General features: G+C 44.1%; 1 pseudogene; it reads left to right on the plus strand.

Moving 5' to 3' along the window:
* The first annotated feature begins 3,769 nt into the window (after positions 1 to 3,769).
* LOC144227291 (TOM1-like protein 1 pseudogene) lies at positions 3,770 to 5,121 on the plus strand (annotated as a pseudogene).
* Positions 5,122 to 7,375: the final 2,254 nt, after the last annotated feature.

Genomic DNA, 7,375 nt, shown 5'->3' on the forward strand with positions numbered 1-7,375 from the left:
ATCAGCGTGCAAACACGGTGAGGACGGGACTGGATAACAAGTATTAACAGTGCCATAAACCACAAATCACAATGTACATCACATAGAAGGTGAATTAGTATGAAGGGTAGCAGTAGTGGTATTGTCACAGAGCAGCTCCTCATTTAGACCAACTTCCCTACAATAAAAAGGCATAATTTTTCTCTCTGATCATTTGAGCAGCATCTAAACAATGTCTGTTTCTAAAAATCATTATTCTAGGCAAGGCTATGTTTGTCACTCAGCTGCGCTGTGTCATTTTAACCAAGCGTTCTAACACCACTTCAGTCCGTTATATAATCCCCAGTTTCCCCCCATTTTGAATGTCTTTGTTGTTTATTGCTCTGCTCTCACACAGAACTTGTCTGAAAGGTCTGGGTGCTTTCAATCCGGCCTTATCAGAGATCCTGGTTATTGGAACTCTGTATTTTACAGCCTCCATCTCATTAATGCCAGCACTAATTTGTGGTCCAATCCAATACCACCCCCATAAGATGTGCATGAATACACACTGGATTTCAATCTGCCATTCAACAAGCATGAAGTCCTTTATGTTCATTATTAGCCAATCAAACGGCTCCAGGTCCTTTTCTCTGCATTTTTTTTTTCCATAGTGAAATCATTTTGTTATTATCCCAAAGCAGTTGCTTGGTAGGAAATATTAGAAAAAAAACAATGACAACGGTTAACAGCCCTTCCTCCTCCTCTTCCTTTTCTCCAGCAAATGCAACTGTTTTAACCTGTTACTGAAATCTTCAACTGCAACTCCACTTCCAATTGAGTCGCCAATTTGTTTGTGAAAATCCTCCTTCCCTAAAATAGCTCTTACCCTGAGATACCTTGCAGTATGTTATAAAATGGGCCTATTTTTTACCTTCCGAGAAGCAGAAGGACTGTTGAGATGAAAACTAATCCATGCTCCAGCAGAGAATTAAACCAGGTTGCCGGACCCAAGTGGACGGATGGGTTCAGTGCCACGTGTGCCAGGGTGACCTCATTCCGAGACCCACCATCTTCCTTTCCTGAAAACTGGAGCCTGGGGGTCATTCTCATGGAATGTTCCTTCATTCAATTTACATGGTTAAATGATCTCCCTTTCACATCATTTCAACCCCATGCATCATTACCAAAAGTACTCCATTCTGCTCTAATGTTCTGCATTTCTTGTTCCAACAAATGCCTTGTCCTTCAAGTTCCTCGTGTAATTTTCTGTTCTGCAACAAATTACACTTGCAAAATGGGTTCAAGAAGGTTTGGCTATTCGTATTTGAGATAAATTAAAACCAGGGTGAAAGTTAGTAAATAAAGGGAAACAATATGCAGCAGAGTGTCTAGTTCAGCAGAAAGACTGAGCAAATTTCCAAAAGGGTCATTTTTTTTCTTTCCTTTTTAATGATCAAAGGCAGAAAATCTCAAAAGTGAGTATTTTCTCACACAATAAGGATCTGAGAACTATTTTTTTTTCACCTCCTACCGAGACCTGGTTTCACAGGCTGTGTTCCCCAGGAAGCAGACTCTGAGATGCTGACTTGGGTACAGAGGTGCATTTGGGAGTGCCCTTGGTTCAGTGCCCATGGGAGAAAGGCGACGGGGCAGGAAGAGGGAGAAGCTGGGCTATGGAGCAGGGATGACACGGTCTCAGCCAACGCCACAGGGAAGTCTGGAGCAAGAATGGTCCTTGCGAGCTCTCCCCAGCCAGGAGAGGGGGAAGGGGCTTTCATATTTTGGCACCATGAGAGGAGGGCTGCCCCCAATGGGCGTGTGACCTTGGGCTCCACCAGGTGGCAATTCCCAAACACAGATGTTAGCCAACAACCTTCTCAGTAGCTAGAGGGCTGAGCCTTTTAATCCTCAAGCGGGGGTCTGGGCAATGCATCACAGCCTCCAGAGAAGGATAAGTCCTTATAATATAAAATTTCTGATTAACCACCTTAAGCTGAAACAGACTCCATTAGAAGATGTTTTGCAAAGCTATTTTTTTTTTTAAGTTTACTTATTTATTTTGAGAGAGAGGGAGGGAGAGAGACAATACCAAGCAGGCTCCACACTGTCGGCACAGAGCCCGTTGTGGGGCTTAAGCTCACGGAACTGTGAGATCATAACTTGAGCCAACTACAGTCACCCCGGTGCCCCCAAAGCTACTTTGTTTATATATTTTTGAGGGAGAGAGCACGAGTAGGGAGGGGGCCTAGAGAGGGGCTGGGAGAGAGAGGACCCAAAGCAGGCTTTGCACTGACAGCAGTGAGCCTGACATGGGGCTCAAACTCGTGAACCATGAGATCATTACCTGAACCAAAGTCAGTCACTCAACTGACTGAGCCACCCAGGCACCCCACTGCCAAAGCTATTTAAATCCTGATTTGATGGCTGGCACCAACAACTGCTCAACAGTCTGATCCTTACGGGTTCAAGCATGTATATACACTAAAGATGCCGTTCATGATGGCCACGAAGGAAAATCCACTAAAGATGTGGGTCATGATGGCCACGAAGGAGAATCCCGAACTCCTCACCTCCCATGGACACACCAAATCTACAACTACATGTGGCACAATTTCCTCTGGAAAAAAAAACAAACCCAAAACTAGCTGAGAGACTCCTACACATCCAGCAAATGAGAAGAAACCCACATCCAAGAAGGGAGGAGAAGTGAAGACAGTCTCACCATAAACCACACCCTGGGGTGGCAATTCACAGTGGTGAGGGAACTCAAAATATTGAGCTTCTCTCTGGGGAGCCAAAGGTGTGAACCCAATACTGTGAAAACCAAATCTTTTTATTTTTTTTTTAATTTATTTTTGAGAGAGAGACAGACAGAGACAGAGTGCAAGCAGGGGAGGGGCAGAGAGAGAGGGAGACACAGAATCTGAACCAGACTCCAGGCTCCAAGCTGTCAGCACAGAGCCCGACGTGGGGCTCGAACTTACAAACCGTGAGGTCATGCTCTGAGCCAAACTCAGACATTCAACTGACTGAGCCACCCAGGCGCCCCACGGGAACACCAAATCTACAGCTGAGGGATGAGCCCCCAAAACATTGTGCTTTGAAAGTCAACAGGGTTCATGTACATGAGACCCACGAGGCTTTAGTGCAAACTGAGAAATGTTTCTAAAGGACTCACCCTCATCAGGGTCCAGATTAAAAAGTGCCCGGACTTTCTGGAAAAGGAGGTGTATCTGCTTCTCTGAAAGCAATGGCCTGAGGGGCAGATATCTAACTGAACATACAGCAGGCGCCTGCTGAAATACAGGTATGGCCACTGGCAGTGCTATCTTCCCACCTTCTTTCCCTTACCCAGCTTGCCAGTGTCAACAGAAAGGGGCTCCTGGCTGCCTCTGGCGCCCTGATTCTGCAGCTGCCCAGATCCCGCCGCTCGGGCGGCAGTGGAACTTACATCTGTGGGCCCTGTAGGCCTGTGACCAGTGGAGAAAGAATTCCCAACCAGCAGCAACGCCAAGGCACAGCAAGAGGAGCCCGGTCTTTCTGTGAAAGAACTAACAGCAGTGCACACTCTGAAAAGTTCAAGTCTAGAAGTTAAACACCAATCATCTGAAGCACTTGGGACTGGTCACACGTGAGCATCCTGCGGGAACAGGGTCCTGGCTACAAGATTCTTACCTGCCATTTCTTCCTAACCACTCTTCCCACCAAGGATGGCTTCTGTGGCTTGATCCCTAAGTGGTCTTCTAGGAAGACCATCTATGTTGACTGATGCCCACTTTGAGGTGAACAGAATCCTGCCTCTGAAACAATGTCATATCTGTATCCTACAAGTGACAGACACAATACCCAAAAATACAAAAAGGCTACATACGCTAGCATTCAGACTGAAGACTGGAGCCAGTTTGTGCATGTGTGTCGTAATTAACATCGCCCATCATGGGCAAAAAAGATGCAATACAATCTCTGAAGTAAAGGGTTTCCAAAAACTGCAATCATAAGGAAATCCAACTCACCTTGTCCCTTACTGACCTGTGCATGCAAAACTGTGGTCCCAGTTCTCAAGCTCTGATTGTGAAGAAGGAATTCATTAAAGATAATCTAGTTAAGCTGCTGAATCCCAGATATGTCTTGCCATTGGACATTCAGAGTAGAATCTTAAATTTCATTAAGATTTGGTCACAGCATCTCCCAGGAGGTGTGGACGTAAGCGAAGTGAAAGAAGTGTAGCTTGACCTTCTTAAGACAGGTGTTCAGCTTCCTCCCTCAGATACAGAGAATGAAATAGTAAGACAAGAGACTGCTCAGATCTCATTGAGTCCTGCTGCACTAGCTCTTCTTTCTGTAATTGTTCTCAAGAGCTCTACGATTACACTGGTCCCACAACAGATTGGACAATTGCACAGTGAATTAGACATGGTGAAAATGAATGTGAGGGTGCTGTCCACCATACTGATGCAGACTCACCATGTTCCTGGGTCTGAAAATCTTGAAGACATGGAACTACTGCTGAAACTTTATATAAAAACTTTTATATAAAATATGGGTCAGGACGGGGCGCCTGGGTGGCTTAGTCGGTTGAACGTCCGACTTTCGCTTAGGTCANGGATGTGCTTATGGTAGAGTAGGGAGAATGAAAATATAACTGTTGAGCTAATTAAAGTGAATGAGGATTTAAATAATGCTATCCTTAGATATGAGAGGTTTACTAAAAAATGACAAAGAATTTTGGACCAAATAAGAACCAGAGGAAAGATGCCAATACCACCAGTGAAACTGAAGCCCCATCCTGCAATCTCCTTGACCTAAGTCCCAGCCCTCCAATGCATGGGGCCACTCTGGGAGAGCTCAGCCACTCTGGGACACCAATGCTCAGCTTTCAGACTTACATTTCAGCTCTCCAAGTCCTGTTGTAACAACCTGAAACCTAGTCTTCATCCACAAGTGGATTTGCCAGCCTTGGTAAATACAGAAACATCCTTGTTTACCCAAAGGACCAGCCAAAATCTCCCCTTAAGTCCTATATATGGGAGTTTTCTGGAATACTCAAATGCAGTGTTGCTATAACTGGTTAGTCTACAGACAATTCCAGCAATGCTATCAAGCCAGGGACTGTCATCCCTGCCCAGCAATCACTCAGCAATGACAAAGAATGTTCTCTAGTCACTCAATTACTACGAGGTAATGGAGTTTGACCCCTTAGCTCCTGCTGTCACTACAGAAGCTAGGTAAGAAAACACTGATGCTCATCACCACAAAGGAGCGCAAAGCCAATGTGACTGTGGAGGTGAAAGTGGATGACTGGCCCATTAACGACATTAGAGGTGCCAATTCTCTAAGAAGTAGACCCTGGGCAGCTTTGGAGCTCAGAAGACAAGACCTACTCATGAATGAAAACCATGGTGGAACACTCCCCCTCTGCAATAATGAAGTTTAACAGAAGAGTAACAGTTCCAGAGTAACACTAATTGTTCCTGACCACAGCACAAGCTATATCTCAAAAGAACTTGGTTTCACATATACTCACTTAAAACTTCAACAAAGAGATGCCTGGGTGGTTCAGTTGGTTAAGTGTCCAACTCTTCATTTTGGCTCAGGTCATGATATCAGGCTTTGTCAGCTCGAGTTCCACATCAAGTGCTGTGTCAGGCTCTGTGCTGTTAGCTGCTTGGGATTCTCTCTATCCCTCTCTCTCTGCCTCTCCTCTGCACATTCTCTCTCTCTATCTCAAATAATAAGCTTAAATACTTCAGCAGAAGAAAAATTCATTGTACTAATGCCAACCGGTTTAGTTACAGCATCTTATGGTTCACAGGTCTTCCTACATTATGAAGAGAAATCATCACACAGCTGTGAGAAGAGTAGATGAAGATTCTTTTCTTATAAAATAATAAGACTACTGAATACTTTCATTTGACCAATGTTGAATGCAAAAGTCAATTTGTACTTCTTTATAAATAATACTCTTATTTAGAATTATGACTTGTAAAAGCCTTCATGATTGTAGTTTAATTATATTTCAGGTACCCTGAAGAGGTCACTGGGCTCTGTATCAGGTTGCTTTTGATTCTTTATGGTTGTCTTTTATCCTTTATAATGCTAAAGATTCCTTCCCTCCCCCACCTTCGCTGCAATTTAATATTTCTATTTGGCACGAAGACTATTGAGAAACATTCAGGATAAACTGTGCATTTGTTTATGCCACAAATTACAATAACAAATAAATTACTATTAAAACCAAAAAATATATATTTACCCCATATTCGTGAAGTACAAACCTCTATTCCTTCTGGTATAGATGAACGTGAAGAATTGGGTTTCTGTCTTAGTTCAGTTATCTCTGTGCCTTACAGTGACACTTGAACTTTCCAAGATTCTGCTTCTTCACCATCAAACAAAGATAACAGTATTTACTACATCTTCCTCAAAGGGTTACTAAAAGAGGCAATGGATGTGAATGCACTTTAAAACCACAAAATGCTATACAAATAGAGCCTCTAATATCTGACACAGAATAAGTGCTCAAAAGATACATGTTGAGGGGCACCTGGGTGGCTCAGTTGGTTAAGCATCCAACTTCAGCTCAGGTCATGATCTTGCGGTCCGTGAGTTCGAGCTCCACATCAGGCTCTGTGCTGACCACTCGGAGCCTGGAGTCTGCTTCAGATTCTGTGTCTCCCACCATCTCTCTGCCCCTCCCCCACTCATGCTCTGTCCTCTCACTCTTAAAAGTGAATAAATGTTAAAAAAAATATATTTAAAAAAAAGATATGTGTTGAATGGATAAAGGAATAGGATTCTAATGCCCTCACATTCCAGCAAGAGTTATGGCTGCTGGCTTCTTTCCAGCACACTGCCAGTCTGGGTCTCAGTCTCAAAGTTTGTGTAAAAAACAGGAGGATTCAGCATGAAGTGGAGGCACACGCTTTGCTGTGACAAACAGCACAGCAAAAAGACAAGAATTCTCTTTCCCCGGAGGCTATACCAGGAGAGGTCTCCAGAAGGAACTGCTATCATTTCCTGTTGAATCTAAAAAAAAGTAGCTCTTTATAATGATACCCCAACAGACATTATTTTTATAATGTGCGCCGATGTCCGAGCGGAAGCTGCTAAACAAGCTGTCCCCACTTGTTTCCAGGTATCTCCAACGCGTTCTTAGAGGATGCGGGTCTGTGCGCCCCGCCCCAAATACCTAAAATCCCCAAAGCTCTGAAAACCAAGTTCCTTCCCTAACCCGCTTACTGGTAAAACCTGACCTGAACTGATAGGTAGTTGTTTATGATCTGTATTTACTCCTGTAAGTGCAGTTCACTTGGTAGAAATAGACCGCGTTTGATTATCGGGTGCTACCCAGCCCCCGCTGGTGGTGTTATACAGCATGCACTGTATGCTCCCTAGGCCCAGCCTATGCTCAGAT

Source organism: Crocuta crocuta, unplaced genomic scaffold (genome assembly GCF_008692635.1).
Source record: "Crocuta crocuta isolate KB4526 unplaced genomic scaffold, BGI_CrCroc_1.0 scaffold223, whole genome shotgun sequence".
Classification (NCBI taxonomy): domain Eukaryota; kingdom Metazoa; phylum Chordata; class Mammalia; order Carnivora; family Hyaenidae; genus Crocuta; species Crocuta crocuta.